Consider the following 11,132-nt stretch of genomic DNA (forward strand, 5'->3'; position numbering starts at 1 on the left):
GCCTTCCTTCTGTTAATTATTCCCTATTAACTCAATATAACTTGTTTGTATATTACTTCCTCCCTAGATTATGAGCTCATTGAGAGCAAAGATTCTATTTTCTCTTTCTCTGCTCATACCTCAACACTTATACCATTGCCTGCCAATGATGTGTGTGTGTGTATTTAAAACTCTTAGTTTTTTTTTTCCAAGTCCAGCAAATGTTCCAAAATACCTATTCTGGGTTTCCACTAATCTCTTAGCCTTTAAGAAGTTGGAGACTACATGTTTTATGTAATTATATATACACATATATACATATATCAAATAAAAAGTCTTGGGTTCAACTCAGAAGCTATAACATTACTCTTAGATTCTAGTGCCTCCTCTTGGGTATTGCTGCTCAACTTGCATTCATAGTTTCCTCCTACCCACGCAGAAATATTCAAGGCACTTAGTGGGCCCAGACTCCTAACACTACAATTCACACTTGTCCATCTATACAGCTAGCCAGTAGACACAATTAGCTGAAAGCAAAGCCAAATAAAGCCTGCAGCGGGTGGCATGGAGTCAGGAAATCCTGAATTCAAATATTTCCTTGGACAATTTTAACCTTTCTTTGACTCAATTTTCCTAATTCTAAAATGGAGATACTAATAGCCCTCACTGAGTATTTTGTGGGGATCAATATGATGCCATAAGTAAAGCACTTGGCAATCATCAAAGTACTAAAATGCTAATTATGCTAGTTCTTATTGGCAAATAAATTGATTGAGATGGTATTATTAAAAAAAAAAAAAAAAGGAAAGAAAATAAATTCCTGCTATTTGCCTAGGGAATATTTTCTTACATGGACAGAATGAACACATATATTGATTACTTTATTTGAGAAACACACACTTAGAAACCACAATTTGAAGACAAAGTGTTTCACAATGGGGGCATTATAGGGACCTGATGTCCTTTCTCTTCTCATGGAGTCTTTATGATGTTTACTCTGAGTTGGCAGCTATCTCAACCAGGCTTCCTGGTCCTGTTATTCTCCACAGCTTAAATCCAGATGGCCATAGTTGACTTTTCTTCTTTGTTGCCAGAGATCACACTCTCCAGAGTCACTTCTTGATTCCATTATGATCACTCTCTTCATGGCAAATAAAATTTCATGGTTGGTTGAAAGGAGAGAGAAATCTCCTCTCATCCTTCCAAACTTGGGTGAAATGATTACCTCTCAAATATTAATTTAATTTTTATTGTTGGATTTCTTTTATACTAAAAAAAAAAAAATCACTTTCCTCCAGGCTACCTTCTATATCCCAAGAGTGTATACATTGTTTTTTAATGGGATACCAGAAACATGATTGATTCTTTAGCTACTGGTTGCTCAGTCATTCTCTAGTTCTATCAAGATTTTCTTCTCATCTTATAAAGAACCAATTAAATATAGACATTCCTTTTTACTTTGTTAAATGTCTTACAATCCAATTTTGTCTGTAACCTTCACTTTACTTTCATCAGCATTTGGGGGTAGGAAGCAAATCAATATATGAATGTTGTCCCAATCAACTCTCCTACCTTCTTTCCAACAAAAGAGAAATCTAGCATATCTTGAGTCCTAAATAGTTCTAAATCTTTTCTTACAAGATGTAAAAGAATGAATAGAGATTTAATTATCATAACACATTTCTGTAGAACTTTTAACATTTGTAACTCTGCATTCTATAAGGTAGGCTACATACCATTATCTCCATTTAACAGAAAAAAATGCTGAGCCTCTGCCTACTTGCCTATAACAATATAGTTAATATCTCAGGATTTGCATACAAACTACCCAGTGCTAAAGTTAGTGCTTTAGTCATTATTGAATACTACCTCCAGGAAAAATAATACAGCTTCTTTACATATCTTCCTTCAAAAATTCTATTTTTCCAAGACCCTGCTATATTGAAATTCATTTGATTCCCTTGCACTCTGGCCATCAACAATAAATATGATAATTTAAAGCATATATTTTATACTGAATTATTCCATAATTTTTAGATATTAGATTGTCATAAAATTAAGATAGAAAATTACTGGGATAAATGGAATCACATTTTTGGATTATTTTGCATTTTTTTCTAAAATCATGTATTAGAAAACTCAGTTTTTCCTTTACCAGTTTTCTTTACCTTTATGTCGCTTAGTAGAAATATTTAATCCAAAGACCAAATCTACCAGTTCTGTAAGCATAAGTTCTATTTCTATAACTAAATTCTATTTCTATTGATGATGACCCAAATTTGTTTGTTTCTTGGTGTGTTTTTTTTCTCTGACCTATATTTGTAAAACATAATATTTTTCTCTCCCTCAGTCTTCAAATCCAATTAGTTGCCAAGTGTTGTCAAATTTCCCCCACAATATATTTCACATCTTACTCCATCGCTCTACTTCCACAGATACCAACTATAGCTCAAATTTTCCTCACATCTTATCTCAACTATTTGGCTTTTAATTGGTCTCTGTGCATCCAGTCCCTGCCCCCTCCAGTCCATCCTTGACACAGCTGCCAAATTGATGTTCCTAAAGTATAGGTCTGAGCATGTCATAGCCCTGCTTAACATGTACCATTGTCTCTTTCATGTCACTATGATAAAGTACAAACTCCTCTGTTTGGCATTTAAAGCCCTTAAAAATCAGGCTCCTGCTTACCTTTACAAGTTTATTGTTCTTTTTCCCCCTTCATGCCCTCTACGTTTCAATCAATCTGACCTACTTGTCACCCATGATATTCCATCTTTGATTTCTGTGCCTTTTCATGTCTCACTTGTCCCTCCTGGATTCTCTGATCTCTTTCAAGATTCAGATCAAATCCTATCTTCTATAAGATGACCTTATATCCCTTCCCACTCCCCATTGTCTGCCCTCTGAGATTTATCTTCTATTTAAACTGCTTGTACTTTTTATGGGTATAGCAATTTGCATGTTTTCTCCCTCATTAGAATGTAATTTCTTGATGCCAGAGATCACCTTTGTTTTTTTGTTTTGTTTTGTTTTGTTTTGTTTTTTTTAATTTTTGTTTTTCCAATGTATCTCTAGGACCTAGGGAGAGTTTAATCCATGCTTGTTGACTGGATTTCTCAATTTTTTCAAGGTTCTTCTTTCCTTCCCTTCCCTCCATTTCTCCAACCTATGTGTTATAGAATCCTCAAGTGTCTCCTTGATGTCTCCAGTCATTAGCATTGTTTCCATGACCTACACCTCAGAAACTATTCGTAATTTATTTTGCATATTTTTGCATTTGTTGATCTGTATTCCAAAAGAAGGCAGGCAAGAACTGTTTCCTTTTTTATCCTCATCACTTTATACAATACCTTACACAAAATTAGTGAATTTTTGAGGAATGAATGGTTGAATTAGTAAAGTTTTAGTTTAAATGTTACCTATACCTTAAAACCTATGCTTAAAAAAAATCCCATCAGAAATAATTGTTTCTCTTCTAACTTCATAAAGCATGTTCTAATTTTTGAGGTTATTGTGTGATTCTATTTTGTTTTACAATTACCTATATATATTGTATTTCCCTACCAAAGTGCAATTTCTATGATAACAAAAGCTAGGTTTATTTCTCTTTAAAGATTTCCTCCTCCCATTCCCAGTGCCTAGCATTGTGCTCTGAACTTAAGTCCTATACTTTTTTGTTTAATTAAATTTACACTTGTACAAATATATAAATAAAAGAATACATACATCCAAATGGACTAACCCTATGATTTCATTGGCATAGGAAACTCCCAGATGAAGATGCTCCCTCTATCTACTTATGGAGATCATTACTTTCTCTGCCAATTAGAGTTTTAGAAAGTTGCCTAGAGCAGAGAGTGATTAAGTTACTTGTTCATGATGATATATATCCAGTGTCAGAGATGGCACCTGAACCCAGGTATTATTGACTTCAATCATGTCCTTATTCAATAAATCATACTGTCCTTAACCTTTAATCTTATTTTAGCTATCACACATATTACAGATATAAACAAAGAAATGTATGCCTTTAATTACTATAGAATTCTCATATGACCTTTGTGATTCTCATATTTTCTTTGTGATTATAAGTTGAAAATTGAGAAATCATAGAATAGGGTAAAAGATAGTCTTATGTCTAAATATATAACTCCATAATATTCTTTTTAATGGAGGAAAATAGTTTAATCAGATGGTAAGAAAAAAAATGTAAATGGCTGATATCAGCATCAATGAAATTAACAATGTGGTTGAATTTTGTTCCCGTAATGATAAGATCTCCATTTGGATAAATCTTTTAGAATGCATATTCTTAGCAACTTCTTTCAAAAATGATTTAATTATGCATAAGGTCACCATATGGCCAGATTTTCCTAGGATAGCTCAAATTGACAGATTTTCTGGGAAATGTCCTCAGTAGGATAGGCTCCACTCAGGATTCCATTTATAAGCCAACTAAGAAGATTTTTTAAAACTATGTTAGTAAAACTGTAATTCATAAAATAATTTATCCCATTTAATACCATGTCAGTGGCTTATTTATATTTCTTGACTCCTATCATGAAGGAAAAAACAGCCTTAAGAAAAAGCATCTTCCAATCTCATGAGTTCCCAATTGCTTAGAAAGTAGGAAATAATTTATAGCTAACCCATGCTGAAGGAGAACATACTAGCAAAATATCTTAGTATCTTTCCTTCATCCCTTCCCTGTTGCCATCATAACTTTAGAGCTAAGTCTGGAGTTTTCAAGCAAGTAAAACAGTTGAATTTCCTTTTCTTCTGTTTGCTATGTCAGCCCCTGGTCCTGATCCATCTCCTGGCTTCTGTCCTAGAGCTGCCCACGAAAGAGGTTGTTGTATGCATTTCACTGAGATTCTAAATTTAAAAACATTTCTATCAGATACTATACAAAAAAAAATGATGACTTGGACTTACTGATTCATCAATTAAGCACACTTTCATTGCCTTCTATATATAAGATAATAGACATCAATAGCAGGATGATTTCAGAAAGACCTGAACATTAACTGATGAAGTGAAGTGAGTAGAACCAAGAGATTATTGTACACAGCAACAAGATATGTGATGATCAATTCTGATGGACATGGCTTTTTTCAATAGTGAGCTGATTTAAGCGAGTTCTAATGGTTCTGTGATGGAGAGTTATCTGCATACAGAGAGAGGATTGTAGGGACTGAGTGTGGATCACAAGATAGTATTTTCACTTTTTTTTACTCGCATTTTTTCTTCTTTCTCATTTTTTTTCCTTTTTGATATTATTTTTCCTGTGCAGCATGATGGTTGTGGAAATATATATAGAAGAATTGCATATTAGCATGTATAAGATTGTTTGTCATCTGGGGGAGGAGTGAGGGGAAAGGAGGGAAAAATTTTGGAACACTGGGTTTTGCAGGGGTGAGTGCTGAAGGCTAGCTATGCATATGTTTTGAAGATAAAAATCTTTTAAAAATTATAAAGATAATAGAAATTAAAAAGCAAAATTGAAATAGACTTTATCCTCAAGGAACTTTCACTTAATGTGTAGAAATCAGTATGAGCACAAATAAGTAAAAACAAAATGTAATTTCTATGGTGGGAGTGGATGTTGAGACTGTGAATCAATTTCAGAGAAGAGGTAAAATTTATGAGTTGAGCCTTTGAAGGTGAGGAAAATTTATTTTTTATAATCTATTAACAACCCATTATTAAAATAAGATTAAGGCTTTTTTCTCTTTATTTCCTTATTGAGGAACCAGATCATTAAGTCAATCAGCCAGTCTCTGAAGAACAAGACTAATAAATGAAATTGTCCAAATCCTCAGAGAATCTAATCTAAGTGAATTCCAGCTCCAAAGTATTAAGCCCACGTCCTGTCATCCTCCTACCAAAGTCTAGGGTAACTCACCTCACATAGGAGAAAATCAACCAAAGCAATCTGGGTAGAGATATTTTTTGGTCCAGATTGCAGGAGAAAATTCAGTCTCATGATTTATCCATTCTCTACAGGAAGAGTTGAAGACTTTTAGTTCACCTCATTACTATATCCCTTCCTTCCATCAGTCAGGGTTGATTTTCATCTGTTGGGGTATCCCATTTCTAAATGTATTCGAAAGAATTCAGTATTTCCATTAGGGATCTTTGGTTACTGAAACCATTGATCATCATGTGTTTTTTTTCTCCTTTTTTAATAATAATATCTTTCTATTTTTCAAAATACATACATAATTTTTAATATTCACCCTTGCAAAACCTTATATTACAAATTTTTCTCCCTCCTTTTACAGCAAGTAATCCAACCTAAATTAAACATGTAAATTCTAAACATATTTCCACATTTATTATGCTGCACAAGTAAAGTCAGATCAAAAAGAAAAAAAATGAGAAAGAAAAGATAACAAACAAGCCATAAAGTTGAAAATACTTCATTCAGTCTCTATAGTCTTATCTCGAGGTGCAGATCGCTGTCTCCATTAAAAGTCTATTGGAATTGTCTTGAATCACCTCATTGTTGTAAAGAAACTGACCATTGTTTTTTGTTTTTGCTGAGGCGATTGGGGTTAAGTGACTTGCCCAGGGTCATACAGCTAAGATATATATTAAGTGTCTGTGTCAGATTTGAACTCAGCTGCCCAAGATCATCATTAAAAAAAAATTATTAGCTAGCTTAATTAATAAATTGATTGTTAATTACCTAAAACATTTTCTTTCAGGATTTTCATTTGTCTAGAGGACAATAAGTACTTATGAGGAAGATTAGATGGAGTGCATTACAGTTGTGAAAAAGAGCCCATACAGAGGCATAAAGTTGGAATATTGTGTATCAGGAACAGCAAGTAGGAAAGTTTGAGTTGGCTTGAAAAGCAGAAAAACTTGTGTCCAAGTTGTGCTTTGGTCAGCTATCTGTCACTTAATTGATTGGGATCTCTAAGAAACTTTAAGACTACTGAGTCAGAGAGAAGAGCAATAAAAAAGACCTTCACCGGGACCTCAATACACAAATAAAATTAGAGTTAAGTTGAAATGTAAAACTTTTTAAAATAGTATTTTATTTTTTCCAGTTACAATGTAAAGATAATTTTGAACATTCTTTTAAGAAAAATTTTGTGTTTCAAATATTTCTCCTTCCTTTTCTCCTCTGCTTCTATCTGAAAACAGTAAGAATTTTAAATAGGTTATGTATGATTGTTCATGTAAAACAGATTTTCATATCAGTGATGTTGCAAAAGAAGAAATAGACCAAAAGAAAAAAGAAACACCAAAAAGATAAAGAACGTTAAAATAGTGTTTTGGATCTGCATTCAGATGCCATCAGTTCTCTGGATGTGGAAGGCATTTTCCAACATGAGTCCTTTAGAATTGTCTGGGATACCTGTATTACTGAGAAGAGTTAAGTCAGTCATAGTTGATTATCATACAACATTGTGCTAAACACAAAATTTTTTAAAAAGGATACACACCCATTTATCATATTTACTTGCTATTCTACAGGTCGTTACATTCATCCTATAAGGCCACCTTTCAAGTATATGTACAGGAATATGTGAATTAAAAGTAGAGAAGAAAACACCTGTGAGACTTTAATATGATGATTTTTCTGTGCATAGTCTGAACAGTTCCGAATTGCCATACACTCCATTAATTAACCAAGTCTGCATACCTATAATTTAATTTACTGAAAGAATTCACAGGAGGGATGGGAAAGTAGGTTCCCCAGCTTCCCATAAATGTAATTGACATAATGAGCAGCTTTTTTCTCTTGTGCTTCACAATGCCTTACAGTAATACCTGCTTCTCCTGATATCAAACTCTCTTTGAATTTTAGAGACGAATGGCTTTCTAGGAGTAATTCAGCTCTGTATAAATCAGCATCACATGACAACAGAAACTTATAGAAAGAGAGAAAAAAAGAAACTTTTATGAATCTGATGGATGGAAAATGACAAGAATAAAGAAAAAAATATTGCTTCACATCAACAAATAGCACATATTTGCCTCCAGCTCTAGGTATTTTCCATCAGATTAGCAGAATTTGAAATGATAAATTTACATATTCATTTCTGTCTCATTTTAGGAAAAAATGAGGCAAGAGAAAACACCTTAGACTGAAATATAGAAACCACAGATTCATAGTTAAACCTACTATGACTAAACATAAGGAAAGTTTAATTTGGTAATAAATAAATAAACATGAACTGACTTTAATTTTTTTATTTTGAAATTTAAAGTAAACTAATTGTAATTTAACATCTTTTGGATAGACTTGACATCTCTTCCTTTTTAAAATTTCTGGTTTAGAAACCTCATCTATATTCGAATTCATTAGATTTTTTTTTAGTAGACATTTTCCCCAGGATCTTCTCCCCTCCCCTCTTTAGTATACAGGTAATCTGGTTCTCCTGCTGTCAGCACACTGAGCTTCATTTTTCGAAAACATAAATAAAAATAACAAGTTATCGAGTAAACTGTGTTGTCCCAAGTTGCATGAAATATTTATAAAAGCAGCATGCGAAGCAGAATATGCTTAGATTTGGCCTTTTAAGTCTTTAATACCTGTCACTGAAACAATATTATGCTTTAAGAATTCATTTTAAACCTAAGGTAAAGAAATTCCAGAACTACTAATAGATTCTGAGCATTTGCTAGTGAAGGAAAGACATTACATACATTACATATGCTACCAGTGTTAAGCATATGATATTTTGCTATTCTATTCATAAAATAAAACTTGAATAGTGAACAAATATTCACTGAATTAAACAATAGAATACTTATTTTAATGTAACTATAGATGTCATATTAATTTTAGATTTTTATAGTCATTCAGTAATATTTATTGAATGACAACCTACTATGTGGGAGTCACTGTGCTAAGTATTATAGAGAAGATAAAGGTAAAACCATACTAACTTGTCCTCAAGAAAAAACTTAAAATCTAATAGGAGATATTAGATGTGACATTGAATTTTTCAAAATTTTAAGGGTTACATGAATATCTATTAAAATAATAACTGGTAATAGCTATCATTTACATAGTATTCTAAGGGTTGTAAAATACTTTACAAATATTATCTTATATGATCTTCAACTGTGGAAGATAGGTGCTATTATCATATGAATTGTATAAATGAGGAAAATGAGGCAAATAGGGGTTAAGTGACACTCCAGGGTTATACATTAATTTGTTATAAGTGTCTGAGCCTGAATATAATCTTCTCTCTATTTAACATGCCTATTTGTCACCAGCACCATCAGCTTCACAATGATTATAATCATTATTATTATTAATTTCAGTAGAACATAAAGAATGGATAGGTCATAAGAAATACAAAATAAGTGTTATAGGAGTTTCAAAAAATGAAGTGATTACTACTTTACTGGAAACTCACAGAACGATTCATGAAACAAAGTACAACAGAGCTGAGTTTTAAAACAGATTTTGACATATAAAAATATAGTAGAGAAGATTGTAGTAGCTTTCTAGTGTCTGAAAGGCAGTAATGATATAATAGATGGAGCCCTGGATTGGATCCAGGAGTATATAGGTTGAAAACCCACTTCAGGCACTTAACTGTGTAAATTTATATATCTTCTAAATTGATAATCCTCAGTTTCTTCATTTATAAACTTGAAATAATAATAGCTCCTACCGCACATGATTGGTGTTAGGATTAAATGAGATAAAACATCTAAGAGTGCTAAATATGTCAGCTATCAGTCATTCTTTCCTAGACTACTAAAAAGAAAGATTCTAAACTCTCAAGGTTCATTGGGAAAAATAAGTTGTTCTTTGGGAGGGGGCAGAGGAGAAAGGAAGGGGAATACAATAAACAAAAAACATCTGAAAAGGCAGAAAGGAATCTTGAACTGTATCAGAAGGTTGTATGTATAAGGATAAAATAAAGAGAAGGAAGTGAAGAACAATCAATTAATGCTTTGAGCTAAGCAATAAATATGAGACTTGTTTCCAGAAGAAGTGATGTGAGTCCTCTGATAAAGAAAAAGCTTCTTCCATGTCAAGGAATGTTGATACAAATTCACAAATAGCAACAAAAAAGAGGTCATCTGGTAAAGGTCAGAGGTTACTAGAGAGATGTAGTGGTGGTCTCGTTAGTGAGTTTATACAGAAAGATGCAAAAATGGGTCTTTGTTGAAGATGGTAACAAAGATCAGTTGTCATGCTAGTGAATAGATCAGGGATGTAGTTAGGAGACTTTTCAAACCCAAAGACTCCAGCCTTTTTTCCAGTAATTCACTTGGGGGCAGGGAGAAGCAAAATGTAGACACACTTTGGGAAATGTATAGGGGGAATGATATAGCCATAAAATTTCATTGGAATCATGAAGTTTGGGATGAAAAATTGAAAAAGCTGATCACTGCTTCTGATTAATGAAAAAGGTTTTTTTTTTTAAAAAGAAAGATAAATCTGACAGCTGAATAAATAGTTGTTTGAGAGATGATGTCAGAGAATGAGATTTGTATTTTTGTTTCACAGAAGAAATACAGAAGAGATTCTTGTCCATACAATGCATATTGATGATGATGATGTTAGAAATTATCATTAGTATATATTTATAATAGTTTAAAGTTTTCAAAGAACTTTGTAAAATATTATCTCATTTTATCCTCATAGCAATTCTGGGAAGTATCTTTATTATTATTATTATTATTACCATTTTACAGACAAAGGAACTGAGGCAGATAGAGGTTGCCTTGGATTACATACTACTAAGTATCTGAGGTCAGATTTGAACTCAGACAAATGTTCAGATCTGGTACTCTATCCACTCGGCCATCTACCTATCCCTATATAATAGTAATAGTAATGATTATAATAACAACTCTAGTGATATATGATTTTATGTATATATATACATAAAAACATAGAAACTTTTCTGAAACTCTGTATGAAATAATACATCTATTTATGTGTATATATGCAAGTATGTGCATGTATGAATGCAAGTACATAAATTCATATATGTTTATGTTTACTCACACATATATTTATATATCCTTTGTTATTGTTGTCATTATTAATATTATTAGTCTTCATTGGGTATATTCTTTGGCCAAGAAACTTTTCCCCTTAAATTTTGTGATGCAAAATCCAAATCCTATTCTCTGATGCCATGTTCTAATGATATTTAATTATA

The sequence above is a fragment of the Antechinus flavipes genome, chromosome 3, assembly GCF_016432865.1.
Source record: "Antechinus flavipes isolate AdamAnt ecotype Samford, QLD, Australia chromosome 3, AdamAnt_v2, whole genome shotgun sequence".
Classification (NCBI taxonomy): domain Eukaryota; kingdom Metazoa; phylum Chordata; class Mammalia; order Dasyuromorphia; family Dasyuridae; genus Antechinus; species Antechinus flavipes.